Source organism: Anomaloglossus baeobatrachus, chromosome 10, assembly GCF_048569485.1.
Source record: "Anomaloglossus baeobatrachus isolate aAnoBae1 chromosome 10, aAnoBae1.hap1, whole genome shotgun sequence".
NCBI lineage: Eukaryota > Metazoa > Chordata > Amphibia > Anura > Aromobatidae > Anomaloglossus > Anomaloglossus baeobatrachus.
The window spans coordinates 109635768-109652754 of NC_134362.1; the positions used below are offsets into that span (position 1 = coordinate 109635768).

General features: G+C 44.7%; 1 long non-coding RNA gene across 1 annotated transcript in view; it reads right to left on the reverse strand.

The window, feature by feature from the left end:
• Positions 1 to 16987, reverse strand: part of LOC142255087 (uncharacterized) — a 442966-nt gene that overhangs the window by 294682 nt on the left and 131297 nt on the right. The gene's annotated exons all lie outside the window — the stretch shown is intronic.

Consider the following 16987-nt stretch of genomic DNA (forward strand, 5'->3'; position numbering starts at 1 on the left):
GTATCTGTGTAGTAAGGTCAGTTCTGGAAATGTATTTACGTAGTAGGCTTGATTCTGTTCCCATAACTATGCAGTAAGCTTGGTTTTGTTCCCATAGCTTACAATCCACTGCAGCTTAGAATGTGAGACTAGCTTCATTTTATAGACAATCATCTTTGCTATCTCATACATAAATTTGATTTTCAACTATTCAGCATATGATAAGTTATGCAGATTCTTCTTCTTCTTCTTCTTCTTCTTCTTATTATTATTATTATTATTATTATTATTATTATTATTATTATTATTATTAATAATAATAATAATAATATTATATTATGTTACTGTTTGAACATTTTTTTTTCCTGTAAACTACAAATTACAGCCTGCATTGTGATTATTTTGATGCTAAAAATCTAAATATTATTTTTTATTTTGTTAATATTTTGTATATCTAGCTTTGGCTTTCAACACTGCCTGAATCCTTCTGAGCATGGTCTCATCAGATTCAAGCATGTCTCGACTGAAATCTGATCCCAGGTCTCTGATACACGTCCCCAATGTTGGTGCATACTGGTCGATTTTCTTGGGTATGTATACAGCTTTTTCTTCACCTCCACCCACAAGTGTTTGATTACGTTGAGGTCTGGCGACTGTGGCAGCCAATCCAGCACCTCTACTTTATTGTCATTAAACCATTTATTTGCAAATCTCGATGTACTGTATGCTTCAGCTCATTGTCCTGCTGGAACACTATGTCATCCTTTTCATACCCATAGTACTTGAGTGAACTAAGTAACTCGTCTTGAAGGATACTCATATGCACCTCAGCATTGAGACTACCATTGATCCTCGTCAAATATTCAACACCTTTGCTATGAAACAACCATCTCGTGGAGGTAACCTGTGGCAGGGCGACTGCCTCATCCCCAGGCTTAGGTGATGACCCTCTACTTCAGGAAAGTGATAATATGAGCCATGCAGAAGATGATGGGGTGACAATGTTGACAAGTTTCTGACTGTATTTGAAAGGGTCACCAAATGGGAGAAACTCCCGCCAGAGCAGAGGGTGGAGGTGTTGGTGCCATATTTTACCGGGGAGTATCAAAATGCCAATTAGCACCTGGCCTTACAGAATATCAAAGAAAATGGAAAATTAAAATCCAAAATATTGGCACACCTCGGTGTGACAATGACTGTCAGGGTGCAACGAGTCCACCGCTGTGCATATCTCTGTGACAAACGCCCTTGTTCCCAGTTGTTTGACTTGCTAAATCTCATCCAAAAATGTCTGCAACCCAGAGTCATCTACTCCAGCGCAGATGGTGGAGCAGGTGGAAATGGTCTGGTTAGTCCACTCCCAACCAAGTCTGATGCAGACTTAAGGCCGCTTTACACGCTGCGATATCGTTACCGATATCGCTAGCATGCGTTCCCACCCCCATCAGTTGTGTGTCACGGGCAAACCACTGCCCGTAACGCACAACATCGCCCGTACCCATCACACTACTTAACAATACAATTCTCATGATAGAAGCCCTTAATATGAGCACCAGGTCAGCCCAGATAAGGCAAAAAAAGGTGCTAGCACTACTCATAGTGACAATGATAAACAGGAGGACAAGAGTAAAGTGCAAAAATACGAAAACTTTATTAGAAACATACACAACACAGCATGATTAAAAATGGTGGTACACTACCATAAAAATGAAGAAGGGACAAAAAGCCAGTGTCTAAGTATGGTAAAATGAACGACAGCCAACCAGTATATATCAAAGTATAGAATAAATGGTTATAAGAAGTAGGAGCTGTCACCAGTTTAGCTCAAGACAGAGGCAAAAATTGATAGTACAGAGCATGGACAGTGAAAGGGATTGCAGCACAAAATTTTACCATACGATCTCCAGGCAATAAGGAGAAAATGATGGTGGGGTTATAACCTGAGTCACCATAGTTTTATATTAAAGGGGATTGCACCACAATTATTCCTCCAAATAAAAAGGGGGGGGAAATATGGTAAAACTTGGTCACAAGGTGAATGTACAATAAAGGTACAAGGATCAAGCAGTATAAGGGCACAAAGGTATTGACTACGGTTTCTTTACCTAAAGTGCTAGTGCAGTGAAAAGTACAAGACCTGTACTCCAAGTCCTGCAAGCCAGAACGCTGTCCAAAAAGCTCAATAAGGTCCCTGATAAACGCCCAGGATCTCCATCCGACGTGCGTTTCGCGGGGTCAAGCTTTCTCAAGGTGGGGAGCCATCACACTACTTACCTGCCTAGCGACGTTGCTGTGACCAGCGAACCGCCTTCTTCCTAAGGGGGCGGTTCATTCGGCATCACAGTGACGTCACTAAGCCACCCAATAGAAGCAGAGGGGCGGAGATGAGTGGGACGTAAACATCCCGCCTACCTCCTTCCTCATTTCCAGTGAACGCAGGTAAGGAGATGTTCCTCGTTCCTGCGGTGTCACACATAGCGATGTGTGCTGCTGAAGGAACAACGAACAACATCGGAACTGCAGCAACAATGATAATTGGGAATAGGGGGGTATGCCACCGATTAGCGATTTTGAACGTTTTTGCTACGATTTAAAATCGCTGATAGGTGTCACACGCAATGACATCGCTAACGCGGCCGGATGTGCGTCACAAATTCCGTGACCCCAACAAGATCGCTTTAGCGATGTCGTAGCATGTAAAGCACCCCTTAGGTTGCCCAGGAAAATCCCCGGAATGCACATGACCTGCTCAGACTCATTGTGTGGGACAAGGTAGAAGAGGATTCCTTGGGGAAGCAAGAGGATTTGCCATCTTTGTATTGGGATTTCCAACGGGGGAAGATGCCCAAAAGATGGGGACTGAAGCCACAAATGGACATGTCAAAGGTTCCAAGGGGTGACTGAGGTAGTTCTGAAGGCCTCAACTATGGACTTTATTTGCTGGAGGTGTCAAGGCCCAGGTCAACTAGTTGCCCATGCTCCCCATCCACTAAACTGATGAACTATAGTCTGGGTCAAAGGTATTCCTATTTTGGATATCCATTCTGTAGTGGAGACTGTCAACCCAGCAAGGGGCTATAGCATGTCCCATGAAGGTAAATGGCATGAAAATGCCTGGACTACTAGACTCAGGGAGTTTGGTGACCCTAGTGAGGGTCACACTCCCTCTCCAACTGATTGCTGGGAAGAAGATCTGCATCCACTACATCTGTGAGGATGCTAAACACTATCCGGTGGCTAGAGTGGACATTGAGACAACCCATGGTATTGAATTCCATGAGTTTGGTGTGGTCCAGGACTTGGTGTAATCAATCATAGTAGGCTGGAACTTTGTCTTGTTCTGGGACTTATGGGGGAAGGTGGGAATGCCTTTTTGCTTTAAAACGCTTGTGTGTGCTTGTGAGCGATAAAGAGAAGGCAGCACCCTCCTGAGGCCGACATTCATGAGTTAGGGGTGACCAGGAAAAATTTTGGAACTGCCAAATTTGGGGACCTAACACTAAAAGAGGCATTTGATAATGTCACCATCATAAAACGGTAGGTCAAGAGCCTGGGGCTGACACCATGTATGAAGACCAAAAGAAAGACCCCTAAAACTTAAATTTTATTATTTCAATTAAAATCAGATTGTTTTTGATGTCTGTGTGTAAACTAAAGCCCACTTTACACGTTGCAATTAGTTGTACAATCGCATTTGCGATGTGACACGCCCAGGTTGCATACGGGATCTATCAGATTTCACGTTGGTCGTTCATTTGCTGTCACACGTGCGTTAGTAGTCTATGTTAAATTGGTCAATTTTGTGTGCGATCCTTTAGATCATGTGTTCTGTGACGTATGCATTGAGCACCTTTTTTTTTTTTTATTTATTGACTTGCCAAGCGTATGTAATGTGGGATGCGTTTTTACTATGTCATCTGCCATTCAGCTCTGCTACATGGCCGCTAACAGCAGACACAGACAGCCATGTAGCAGAGCTGAATGGCAGATGACAGCAGACACAGACAGAGCCGCACTGTCAGAATGAACTCGGGTGAACTTCACCCGACTTCATTGTGATGCTGCGGCTCTGTCTGTGTCGCGTCCTGATTAGCGGTCACCAGTGAAGACTCACCGGTGACCACTAATCCCCTGAGTAACTGAAGTTAGCAGCCCTCTCTCATATACTCACCGATCCCCGGCGCCGCGTTGCACGGCATTCACACTGCTCCGGCGGCTTTTACTGTTTTGAAAAAGCCGGCCGCCCATTAAACAATTTCGTATTCCCTGCTTTCCCCGCCCACCAGCGCCTATGATTGGTTACAGTGAGACACGCCCCCACTCTGAGTGACAGGTGTCACACTGCACCCAATCACAGCAGCCGGTGGGCGTGTCTATACTGTGTAGTGAAATAAATAATTAAATAATTAAAAAAAACGGCGTGCGGTTCCCCCCATTTTTAAAACCAGCCAGATAAAGCCATACGGCTGAAGGCTGGTATTCTCAGGATGGGGAGCTCCACGTTATGGGGAGCCCCCCACCCTAACAATATCAGCCAACAGCCGCCCAGAATTGCCGCATACATTAGATGCGACAGTTCTGGGACTGTACCCGGCTCTTCCCGATTTACCCTGGTGCGTTGGCAAATCGGGGTAATAAGGAGTTATTGGCAGCCCATAGCTGCCAATAAGTCCTAGATTAATCATGTCAGGCGTCTATGAGACACCCTCCATGATTAATCTGTAAGTTACAGTAAATAAACACACACCCGAAAAAATCCTTTATTAGAAATAAAAACACACACATATACCCTGGTTCACCACTTTAATCAGCCCCAAAAAGCCCTCCTTGTCCGGCGTAATCCAGGATGATCCAGCGTCGCATCCAGCGCAGCTGCATGGAGGTGACCGGAGCCGCAGCAGACACAGCCGCTCCGGTCACCTCCACACAGCAAATGAACACAGCCGTGCGATCAGCTGCTGTCACTGAGGTTACCCGCGGCCACCGCTGCATCCACCGGTGGCCGCGGGTAACCTCAGTGACAGCAGCTGATCGCACGGCTGTCTTCATTTGCTGCATGGAGGTGACCGGAGCGGCTGCGTCTGCTGCGGCTCCGGTCACCTCCATGCAGCTGCGCTGGATGCGACGCTGGATCATCCTGGATTACGCCGGACAAGGAGGGCTTTTTGGGGCTGATTAAAGTGGTGAACCAGGGTATATGTGTGTGTTTTTATTTCTAATAAAGGATTTTTTCGGGTGTGTGTTTATTTACTGTAACTTACAGATTAATCATGGAGGGTGTCTCATAGACGCCTGACATGATTAATCTAGGACTTATTGGCAGCTATGGGCTGCCAATAACTCCTTATTACCCCGATTTGCCAACGCACCAGGGTAAATCGGGAAGAGCCGGGTACAGTCCCAGAACTGTCGCATCTAATGTATGCGGCAATTCTGGGCGGCTGTTGGCTGATATTGTTAGGGTGGGGGGCTCCCCATAACGTGGAGCTCCCCATCCTGAGAATACCAGCCTTCAGCCGTATGGCTTTATCTGGCTGGTTTTAAAAATGGGGGGAACCGCACGCCGTTTTTTTTAATTATTTAATTATTTATTTCACTACACAGTATAGACACGCCCACCGGCTGCTGTGATTGGGTGCAGTGTGACACCTGTCACTCAGAGTGGGGGCGTGTCTCACTGTAACCAATCATAGGCGCTGGTGGGCGGGGAAAGCAGGGAATACGAAATTGTTTAATGGGCGGCCGGCTTTTTCAAAACAGTAAAAGCCGCCGGAGCAGTGTGAATGCCGTGCAGCGCCAGGGATCGGGGATCGGTGAGTATATGAGAGAGGGGGATAGACTGACATGGACTGAGAGTGAGGGACAGAGATAGTGACGGACTGACAGAGATTAGTGCATGACAGACATTGTGAGGCGCTTCAGAACGCAGCTTTTTAGCTGCGCTCTGAAGCAGACCTTTTTGAAGCTGTGGTGCAGAGCGCACACCTGCGCACATAGCATCAGACAACAAAATCGTATGAGGGATGTCACACGTTACAATTGACTAGGTTCGTGCAACAAAACGCACAATTCTAGAGAATGATACGATGTGTTTGCGATCAACGGTTTTGCGTTCAATCCTGATCGCATGTAGCTGTCACACGCAGATACCTCACAAACGATGCCGGATGTGCGTCACTTACAACTTGACCCCAACGACGGATTGTGAGATATATTGAAGCGTGTGTAGCGGGCTTAACACTAGACACAGGACAATGCTTGAGTGCAACGAACCATCAAAAAATAACCTCATAAAGTCTCCCAACTATCAGTATTCAATCCACAGAAATTGAATGTGTCAGTGAGAGATGAGGTATTAAATTGAGCATCAAGCAATAATTTATAAGTCCCTATTGTCATATAAATGAAATTTATATACTGCCCATCCCAAATATAGCAGTGGTGAATTGTCCCAGGAGGATTACTAGGCTAAAAATATATCTGTATAAAATTTATCAGATATTGTAAACATATACACACGTAGCACTTTATATAAATAGTGAGGCACTTTATTAAAAATACTGTTGGAAGCAAAAAGCACTTTATAATAATGATTTGGTGCATTTAATGGGGCAAAAAACTGTATTATGAACAAACATTGTCCATGAGACATTTACTGCGTTTAATCTGATATTGCTCTAACTGTGTGTGATTAGTGATTGAGTTCCTATCTGCAGTGCATGTTTCCTGCACTCCCCTCTTCCCAGACCAGCTGCACTTGAGAACAGCAGAGGGATAGAAGGGTGAGCCATTGACGAGCGGGGGCGCCATTGCGTCTAGGGTTAGGGTGCCAACCTCCGCGGCAAGGTAGGGCCATAGAAGGATTTGCTTGGCCACACCCCCTACTGCACTGCAGCACTTTTCCCATTCACCACTGCTATTTTTGTGATGAGCAGTATATAAATTTCATTTATATGACATTTGGGACTTAAGTTAATTATTGCTTGATGCACAATTTAATACCTCTTCTCTCACTGACACATTAAATTGCTGTGGATTGAATACTGATAGTTGGGAGACTTTATGAGGTTATTTTTTGATGGTTTGTTGCACTCAAGCATTGTCCTGTGTCCTTTGTGTTTGTTTTTGATGTCTGTGTGGAAACTATCTGATTTTAATTGAAATAATAAAATTTAAGTTTATGGGGTTTTTCTTTTGGTCTTCATGCTAATTACCCCTGATATCCATTGTTTATGGTTTTGCTGACACCATATTCCAACATTTTGCAGTAAATGGAGATTTTCTATATTGAGTAACTAAGCTAATAGAGAGTAGACAATAGAGCAACTGTTGGTATCAGAGTCTTATAGGCGTAGGGTTTTCGACATGGCTCACTCGCATGTCTTGCCTGGTCATCTGGGCATAGACAAAACCCTGGATCATTTGAAGGGTCTACTGGAGCAGATGTTTCTGAGAGATAGTAAACGATTGTAGGTTCTGCAAACTAACCAATCAAACCACTCACTTCCGTAGCCCATTCTCACTTTTCGTAGTCCCCTAGTGCCATTGCCCAATTTAGAGGTGCCCTTTGAACAAATGCCCATAGATCTAGTGGGACATGGGTCAATTCTACATGAGGATATCAATATATACTGGTGGTCCTCGACTATGCAACACGGTACCCAAAGGTGGTGCTCCTAAGAAACTCCTCTGTGAGAAGCATAGCCTAAAGGCCCCGTTACACGCAACGACATTGCTAACGAGATGTTGCTGGGGTAACGGAATTTGTGATGCACATCCAGCCTCGTTAGCGACGTTGTTGCGTGTGACACTTACGAGCGACTGCTAATGATCCCAAATACTCACCAAATCGTTGATTGTGGACATGTTGTTTATTTTCAAAATATCGCTGCTCGTTTGGGACGCAGGTTGTTCGTCGTTCCTGAGGTAGCACACATTTCTACGTGTGACACCCCGGGAACGACAAACAGCGTTCCTGCGTCCTTCGGCAACGAGGTGGGAGTGACGTTCATGCGGCTGCTCTCCGCCCCTCCGCTTCTACTGGTGGCCTGTTGTGTGACGTCGCTGTGATGCCGCACGAACCGCCCCGTTAAAAAAGAGGTTGTTCGCCGACCACAGCGACGTCATTAGGAAGGTAAGTTGGTGTGACGTGTACTGGCGATATTGTTCGGGGAGCGGTTTGTGCGTCACGGGCAGCGATTGACCCGTGACGCACAAACGATGGGAGCGGATGCTATTGCTAGCGACATCGCTAGCGATGTCGCTGTGTATAAAGCAGTCTTAAGAGTTGGTCCACATCTTTTCCTGGACAGGAATATCAAAGGGGATCTTGATGGACCAAGGAACTCCCTTTATGATTAGGGAGATGAGGGATTTGTGTAAAATCCTCCAGATCACCCAACTGAAGACGATGGTGTACCATCCACAGTCAGACTGCCTGGAGAGATTTAATAAAACCCTAAAGGCTATGCTGAAGAAGTCCATAGAGAAGGATGATTGGGACTGGGATTGTCTTCTCCTTCATCTGTTGTTTCCCATCAGGGAAGTTCCACAAGCCTCTATCGGATTCTCTCAGTTTGAGCTCCTGTATGGCCGACACCCTCAGAGACTCTTACATATAGAAAAGGAGACCTGGGAAGCCAAAGTAACACCCAATAGGGCATCATTGAGCACATTGCCCAGATGCAGGAGAGCATTGTGAAGGTAATGCCCATCATGAAGTTTCATCTCCTCTAGGCACAGTAAGCCCAAGCACAAGTTTACAACCAGTCAGCAAGGGTGAAACAATTCAGCCCTTGGGACCGTGTGCTAGTGCTGATTACCATGGCAGAGACTATGTTTCTGGCCAAGTGGCAGATACTCTATGAAGTGCTAAAGAACTTGGTGAGGTGAACTACAAAGTTTATCAACCTGGAAGAAGAAAGTCATACCAAGTTTACCACATCGATCTTATCAAGCCAAGGCAGGGAGCCGGTGGAAACTCCATGCCTGGTGGCCAATCATGATGTTGACATTGAAGAGGTTACTTGGCAGAAATGATGTAATGGGCCCAAAGTCATATTTATGTGTGGAAGAGAAAAGCGCACATAGGGTCTTACCCGGTATGGGATTGGAAATAAAGTGCCAAGAATCACACTCACCTATTGAAGTTGTGTCAGGCACAACTCATTAAATGCACATGTATTTAAATGGTGGTCAGCAGCAGCCCCGAAGGAAGCAATGCAACAATAAGGTTAAAAAGTGAAATTCGGGTTTGATGCTGCGCTAGAAGCCACAGGAATCCAAGGAGGTATAATAAAAAAATGTTTCTTTATTTCTGCAGGTCAACGCGTTTCAAAGACATATCCGTCTTCTTCATCAGGACAAAAAAACAAAAGGAACAATCTTTTTGTTTTTTGTCCTCATGAAGAAGACGGATATGTCTTTGAAATATGTTGACCTGCAGAAATAAAGAAAAAGGAATTTATTATTCCTCCTTGGATTCCTGTGGTTTCTAGCGCAGCATCAAACCCATATTTCTCTTTTTACCCTTATTGTTGCATGGGCCCAAGTCAGTGCTGGGAATTTCTCCGACAAACAGGGACCTGTTCTCTGAATTGCCGGGTTGCATATAGATCGTAGACAACAAGATTCTGAAGGAACCCCATAAACGGGTGAATTTAAAGTCGTATTGCATCCCCAAGACCCTCCAACAACTGATCTCAAAGGAGGTGAAGCAGATGCTAAGGCCCGGAGTGTTTGAGGAATCTTAGAGTGATTGATTGTCTTAGGCTACTTTCACACTGCGTTTTTACTTACGTTTAGTGGTTCCGTCAGGGCATCTGTCTGAACCGACCCTCCCCCACCCAGCAAACCGTGTTTCGCACGCATGCGCCGACAGGGCCATTGACTATAATGAGGCAGGCTCCATTAGCGTGTGCTCTGTCTTGCACCATTTTTGCACATATACGTTTTCTGCAGACGGACACCCGAACGTATTTGACTACTGATATATTTTTCAAAATTAATGGAATTCGGTATGATATGTTTATATGTATAAATGTATTTATGTAATATATTGATTTCCTTTTTATTGTTTCTTTCACTTTTTCCAGCGACTACGCGTGAAAAAGGCCCTGTGAGGCTGAAATGTCCATTCTTTTTGTCGCTATAAATAAAATTCACAAGTTTTTGTAAAGAAAAAAATCGATTTTTGTTTCATTTAATAAGAAAAGAGAGTACTGTGTCCTTCTACAGATATAGGTCTTCATGTTCGACGTATATCTTATTCCTTGTGTTGTTGAACTGATTGAGAAGCTTGGGCAGGAGCGGTATATTACCACTTTGGACCTAACAAAAGGATATTGGCAAATCCTCATGTCATAACACACCAAGGAGAAGAGAACCTTCTCTATGCCTGACAGGTGCTTCCAGTATACCAAGATATCATTCGGGTTGCATGGCTCTCCAGACACCTTTCAGAGGACTATGGACTGGATACTGGCTCCAATTGTTCAGCCCATACTGGGGAAGTTTTCTGAGAAAGGTCTATGCACTGTTTGATGGTCTAAGGAAGGCGGGGTTTTCTAACAAAACAAAGAAGTATTCCATGAGGAAAAAACAGGCCAAGTACATGAGATATGTACGGTAGTAGGTAGATGCGAAATCAAGCCCCAAATCAATAAAGTGGACGCAATCCATAATTGGCCGAGACCACTCTCAAAGAAGCAGGTTATGGCCTTTCTTGGAATCATATGGTACTACAGAAAGTTCATCCCAAACTTTGCCATGATTTCCGCACCCTTGACAGACCTTTTTAAGGATATGAAGTCCGATATGGCCAAATGAAAGTCAGAGGCAGAGATGGCTTTTCAACAGATGAAAATAGCTCAATATAAACAGCCGGTCTTGGAGGCACCCAACTTCAAAAAGGAATTTTGTGGTCCAGACGGACACCTCAGAGGTGGGGTTAGGAGCGGTCCTGTGTCAGGCTGTAAATAAAGAAGAACATCCAATGCTCTACTTGAGTAGGAAGCTGTCGACCTGTGAAAAGATCTATTCTATTGTGGAAAAGAAATGCTTGGCCATTGAGTGGGTGGTTGACATGCTACGGTACTACCTTTTAAGCCAAAAGTTTAGATTAGTTTCAGACCAAGCACCGCTCAAATGGATGAGGGAAAGTAAGAGAAGAATGCCAACATTACCTGTTGGTTCTTAGCCCTTCAAGACTTGAGCTTCCAGGTAGAAAATATACCCGGCAAGCTGCATGGTAAGGCAGATCCAGTATCGAGGCTCCATTGTTTGGTAGTGGAAGGTGTTAAGCCCCATGGCTTTAGGCAGAGGAAGGAGGTATGTAAGATGGCTGCCGAACATGTAGTCCAGCATCTGGGCTTACATTACAGGTAATAACGTCTTATGTATCACAGAGGTGGTTATTCATTGTGATGTAAGCCTGGTTGCAAGCTCTAGTACACCTAGTACTAAAAGGGTTAGTAGGGAGTATCAAGGATGGGTCTTACGAGCAGCCAGAGAGATGGGCGGGTCTTGCTACTCACATACCCCACCCTTGGAAGTTGTACATAACTTAACATGGAGACCAGTAGTTTCATATGGTGTCCACACTCACTGACAGAAGTTCTGTCGCTTATCCATGTTGTGTAAAGAAAAGCTTATAACCTGACTTTAAATTCATCCATTGGTTTTATAAATTACTCTTTTGAAAGCGGAAACCCTCCCAAATTTGGTTTAGGTTATGAAAACAAAGTTGCTGCAAACCTGAAATATTGATCATTTAATGGACACAGAAAGGTCAGATTTTGGTAAGACAAAAAGTTTTGTTGCCCACAAAAAGTAATGTGAAATTCAAACAAATTAACTTCTAATACAAAGATATGTTGCATAACATTGGTGAATGAAGTTGTGGTGCTATTAGAGCCATATTTAATATTTTGTGTGACTTCCATGAGCTTTAAAGACTGCATCCATGCGGTTCAACAATGATTCATACAATTTATTAATTAAGTCATCAGGAATGGCAAAGAATGCAGTCTAAAGCGGGCTTTACACGCTACAACATATCAAATGATGTGTCGGCGGGGTCACATTGTAAGTGACGCACATCTGGCATCGTTAGTGGTGTTGTAGCGTGTGACAGCTACGTGTGATTGCAATTGAACGTAAAACCGTTTATCGCATACACGTCGTTCATTTGCTAAAAAATGCATGTCGGGTTGTTCAATGTTCCCGAGGCAGCACACATCGCAGTGTGTGACACCCCGGGAACGATGAACTGATCTTACCTGCGTCCCGCCGGCTATGTGGAAGGAAGGAGGGGGGCGGGATACGTCAAGCTCATCTCCGCCCCTCTGCTTCTATTGGCCGGCTGCCGTGTGACGTCGCTGTGACGCCGAACGTCCCTCTCACTCCAGGAAGTGGATGTTCTCCGCCCACATCGAGGTTGTATGGAAGGTAAGTACGTGTGACAGCAAATAATCGTTTGTGCGACACGGTCAACAAATTGAACGTGCTGCACATAAGATGGGGGTGGGTCACATCGCATACGATATCGTATGCTTAATTGTAAGGTGTAAATCAGGCTTTACATGCCTCCCAGGGTTCATCTAGATTCTTTGTTTTTTTCTTCTAAGCTTCCTCTTTCATCCTACCCCAAACATTCTCAATGATGTTCATGTCTGGTGACTGGGCTGGCCAGTCCTTGAGCACCTTGATCTTCTTTGCCAGGAGGAACTTTGTTGTAGAGATAGATGTATGAGATGGAGCACCATCCTGCTGCAGAATTTGACCCCTTTTATGATTGGGAATGTAAGAGGTAGCTAATACTTCTTGATATTTTAGGCTATTGATATTGCCTTTCATCTTGCAAATATTTCGGACACCCCCATAGTGAATGTAACCCCAGACCATGATCTTTCCACCACCAAACTTAACTGTTTTCTGGGTGTCTTTTGGATCCATACGGGCTCCAGTAGGTCTCTTGCAGTATTTGCAGCGGCTGTGGTGTAATTCAACTGAAGATTCATCAGAGAAATCCACCTTCTGCCACTTTTCCAGCATCCATCTGTTTAGCAGGCTGTGGGACTTGGCAAATGCCACATGGTTTTTTAATTGCCTTTTGTTTAGTGCTGGCGTCTGGGCACTGATTCGACCATGGAGGCCATTTCGAGACAGAATCCTAAAAACTGTTCTAGTTGACACAGGGACTTGAGGTGACCAGGCCTGTTGGAGCTCTGCTGCAGTGGAAGAGGGGCTGGTTTTATATTTTCTAACCAACAAACGTTCCTCCTGAGCAGTTGTCTTGCGGGGTCTGCCGGACCTGGGCTTGTCAAAAACATCTCTAGTCTCTTCAAATCTTTTTTTAAATCTTTGTACTTGACGCTGAGACACATTAAAGGTGCCAGCCACCTCTGCAGTGGATCTCATCTTCAACCTCTTGATAATCAAGGCTTTGGTCGCATGGTGGATTTTTGGCATGTTGTCATAGGTCAAGTTGCAGTTCAACTGAAGGTCTGGGGTGCTGGGTTTCTTTTTATACACACCCACTAATTAACCGATCATTTAGTGAGCACATGTGAGGATGTAAACTAGGATTGGGTGCATTATATGACAAGGCGACAAAACTTTTGTCTTGCCAAAATCTGAACTTTCTGTGTTCATTAAATGGTCAATATTTCAGGTTTGCAGCAACTTTATTTTCATAACCTAAACCAAATTTGGGAAGATTTCAGCTTTCAAAAGAGTAATCTATAAAACCAATGGATGAATTTAAAGTCAGGTTATGAGCTTTTATTTACGTAACGTGGATAAGCGACAGAACTTCTGTCAGGGAGTGTATGTGTAGAGGTATGAAAAGCCTCCTATGGCATTTCTCTTGAAAAAGATACAGGTGGTATCCTGAGTGAGAGAACCCCGCAGCTAACGAACTTGTTATTTTTACGTTAGTACCTTTGTGCTGGAAAAAGGTTCTCTCTTTAAGTTTCATTTCTGTGGAGCGGTTTATGACAACTTGAATAAACCAGCTAAAGATTTAAATTAAAACAGTTCCTGTAGTTACATCAAGCAGCAAAGAGTAGCAATATTATAATGGTTTAACCCCTTCACGACCGCGGGCAGTAAAGTTACGTCCTATTTTTACGTGACTTAAAGACCAGGGACGTAACTTTATTGCCTAAAGTTCATTTGATTGCCGTGGCCATAGCAATGGCTTTCAAATGCTGTCCCCTGCTGTTTCTTACAGCAGGGGACCTTTGCTTGACCCCAGGGGGAGTGGCATCACCACCCTCCCATCGATGATCGTTGTGATTGGCTGTTCAAATCTGAACCGCCAACCACATCATTTGCAATGCCTGAATCAGTGAGATCCTGTTATGATGTGCTGCAGCAGCTGCAGCAGATCATAGCTGGAGCTCAAACACGGCGCCCCCCCCAGCTCCTGCAGGACTGATTGGAGCGATCGTGCTATGACGCGCAATCGCTCCAATCAGTGTGCAGTGGGGCAGTCTGATCTGGAGGTGGCCGCCCTCCCCTGGCTTGTGTTGGTCTGGGGAGCCTCCCCCTGCATGCCTGCAGCGTGCACTGGCTGGTACTTGTAGTACCACGCCAACGCTGCTGCCGCCACCGCCGCCGATCCTGCTCCAACTGTAAGTTTTGCGCTCCCGCGATGTCCCCTGCCCTTGCCCCGCGATCCGCCCCCGACATCCCGATCTGCTCCCTCTGTGATCTGCCTGTCTCCCCCGTGATCTCTATTCTGCTTCCTTGCTTCTGCAGCTGCTTCTCCGGTCTCCCCCACCCGCTCCCCATCTGCTGTCCCTCCGACGTCCTGTTACCTGTCTTCACCGGGTCGTCTGAGGTCTTCACTGGCCCGATCACATCTGTTTCCATTGCTGGGTCCTTCCTGGGTCTTCTGATAAGCTGTCCAACCTTCTGCCTGCTGCTCTTGTAAGGCTGTCCATCTTGCTGCCTTCTGTTCCTCCTGCAGTACCTCTGGCCAGTCATCCTCCTGCTAATCCTCTGGGTACTGTGAGTATAACTTCATCCATCCATGCGTCCCGCCGAGCGCTGATCAGGGATGCAGATTACGAATCTGCATCCGTGGTCAATTTTAGGCGGGACTTTTTTTTCCGTTATTCCGACACTTTTTGTATCGCATCCGTTCGTGCGTGCCGCCGAGCACTGATCAGGGATGCACATAACGGATCGGCATCCCCACTCAATTTTTGGCACGACTTTTTTTTTTCCGTATCCCCGACGCTTTTTGTATCTCATCCGACCGTGCGTCCTGCAGCGGCCGATCAGTGCCCGCGTCTGTGCATTTGAAAAGTCAAATGGTGTTCCTTCTCTTCCAAGCCCTGCCGTGCGCCCAAACAATTACTGTCCACCACATATGAGGTATCTGCGTACTCAGGAAAAATTGCACAATACATTTTATGGTGCATTTTTTCCTGGTACCGTTATAAAAAAAAAAAGCTACCTAGTTGAAGCAAACATTTTGTGGTAAAAAAATAATAATTTTGACGGTTCAACGTTATCAACTTCTATGGAGCCCCTGGGGGTACAAGGGGCTCACCAAACATCTAGATAAATTTCTTGAGGGGTCTAGTTCCAAAATGGGGTCATTTGTGCGGGAGCTCCACTGTTTAGGCACCATAGGAGTTCTCCAAACGTGACATGGCGTTCGCTAATGATTCCAACCAATTTTGCTGTCAAATGGTGCTCCTTCTCTTCTGCGCCCCGCCATGCGTCCAAACAATTACTTTCCACCACATATGAGGTATCTGCATACTGAGGAGAAATTGCACAATACGTTTTATGGTGCATTTTTTCCTGATACCCTTGTGAAAAAAAAGCTACTTGGTTCAAGTAACAGTTTTGTGGTAAAAAAGAAAAAAATTGTATTCATGGCTCAACATTATCACCTTCTGTGGAGCCCCTTGGGGCTCGCTAAACATCTGCATAAATTCCTTGAGGGGTCTAGTTTCCAACATGGTGTCACTTGTGGGGGAGCTCTATTGTTTAGGCACCTCAGGGGTCTCCAAATGCAACATTACGTCAGCTAATGATTCCAACCAATTTTGCTGTCAAATGGCGCTCCTTCTCTTCTGAGCCCCGCCATGCGCCCAAACAATTACTTTCCACCACATATGAGGTATCGTCGTACTCAGGAAAAAATGCACTATAAATTTTATGGTGCATTTTTTCCTGATACCCTTGTGAAAAAAAGCTACCTAGTTGAAGCAACAGTTTTGTGGTAAAAAATTTTTTTTTTCTTTTCACGGCTCAACGTTATAAACTTCTGTGAAGCCCCCAGGGGTTCAAAGTGCCCACCAAGCATCTAGAAAAATTATTTGAGGGCTCTAGTTTCCAAAATGGGTTCACTTGTGGGGAAGCTCCATTGTTTAGGCACCTCAGGGGGTCTTCAAACCCGACATGGCATCCGCTAATGAGTGCAGCTAATTTTGCACTAAAAAATTCAAATGGCACTCCTTGCCTTCCGAGCCCTGCCGTGTGCCCAAACATTTGATTTCCACCACATATGAGGTATCTGCGTACTCAGGATAGAATGCACTATAAATTCTATGGTGCATTTTCTCTTTTCTCCCTTCTGAAAATGAAAATTGTATGGCTAAAGTAACATTTTTGTGTTAAAAAGTAAAATTTTCATTTTTTCCTTCCACATTGCTTTGGTTCCTGTGAAGCATCTAAAGAATTAATAATCTTCTTGGATGTGGTTTTGAGCAGTGTGAGGAGTGCAGTTTTTATAATGGGGTCGCTTTTGGGTATTTTCTGTCACCTCGGCCTCTCAAAGTCACTTCAAATGTGATGTGGTCCCTAAAAAATTATTTTGTAAATTTTGTTGGAAAAATTAGAAATTGCTGATGAACTTTAACCCCTTCTAACATCCTAACGAAAAAAAAATTTGTTTCGACAATTGCGCTGATTTAAAGTAGACAAGTGGGAAATTGTATTTAGTAACTATTTTGTGTGACAAATCTCTCAGATTTATAAGCACAAA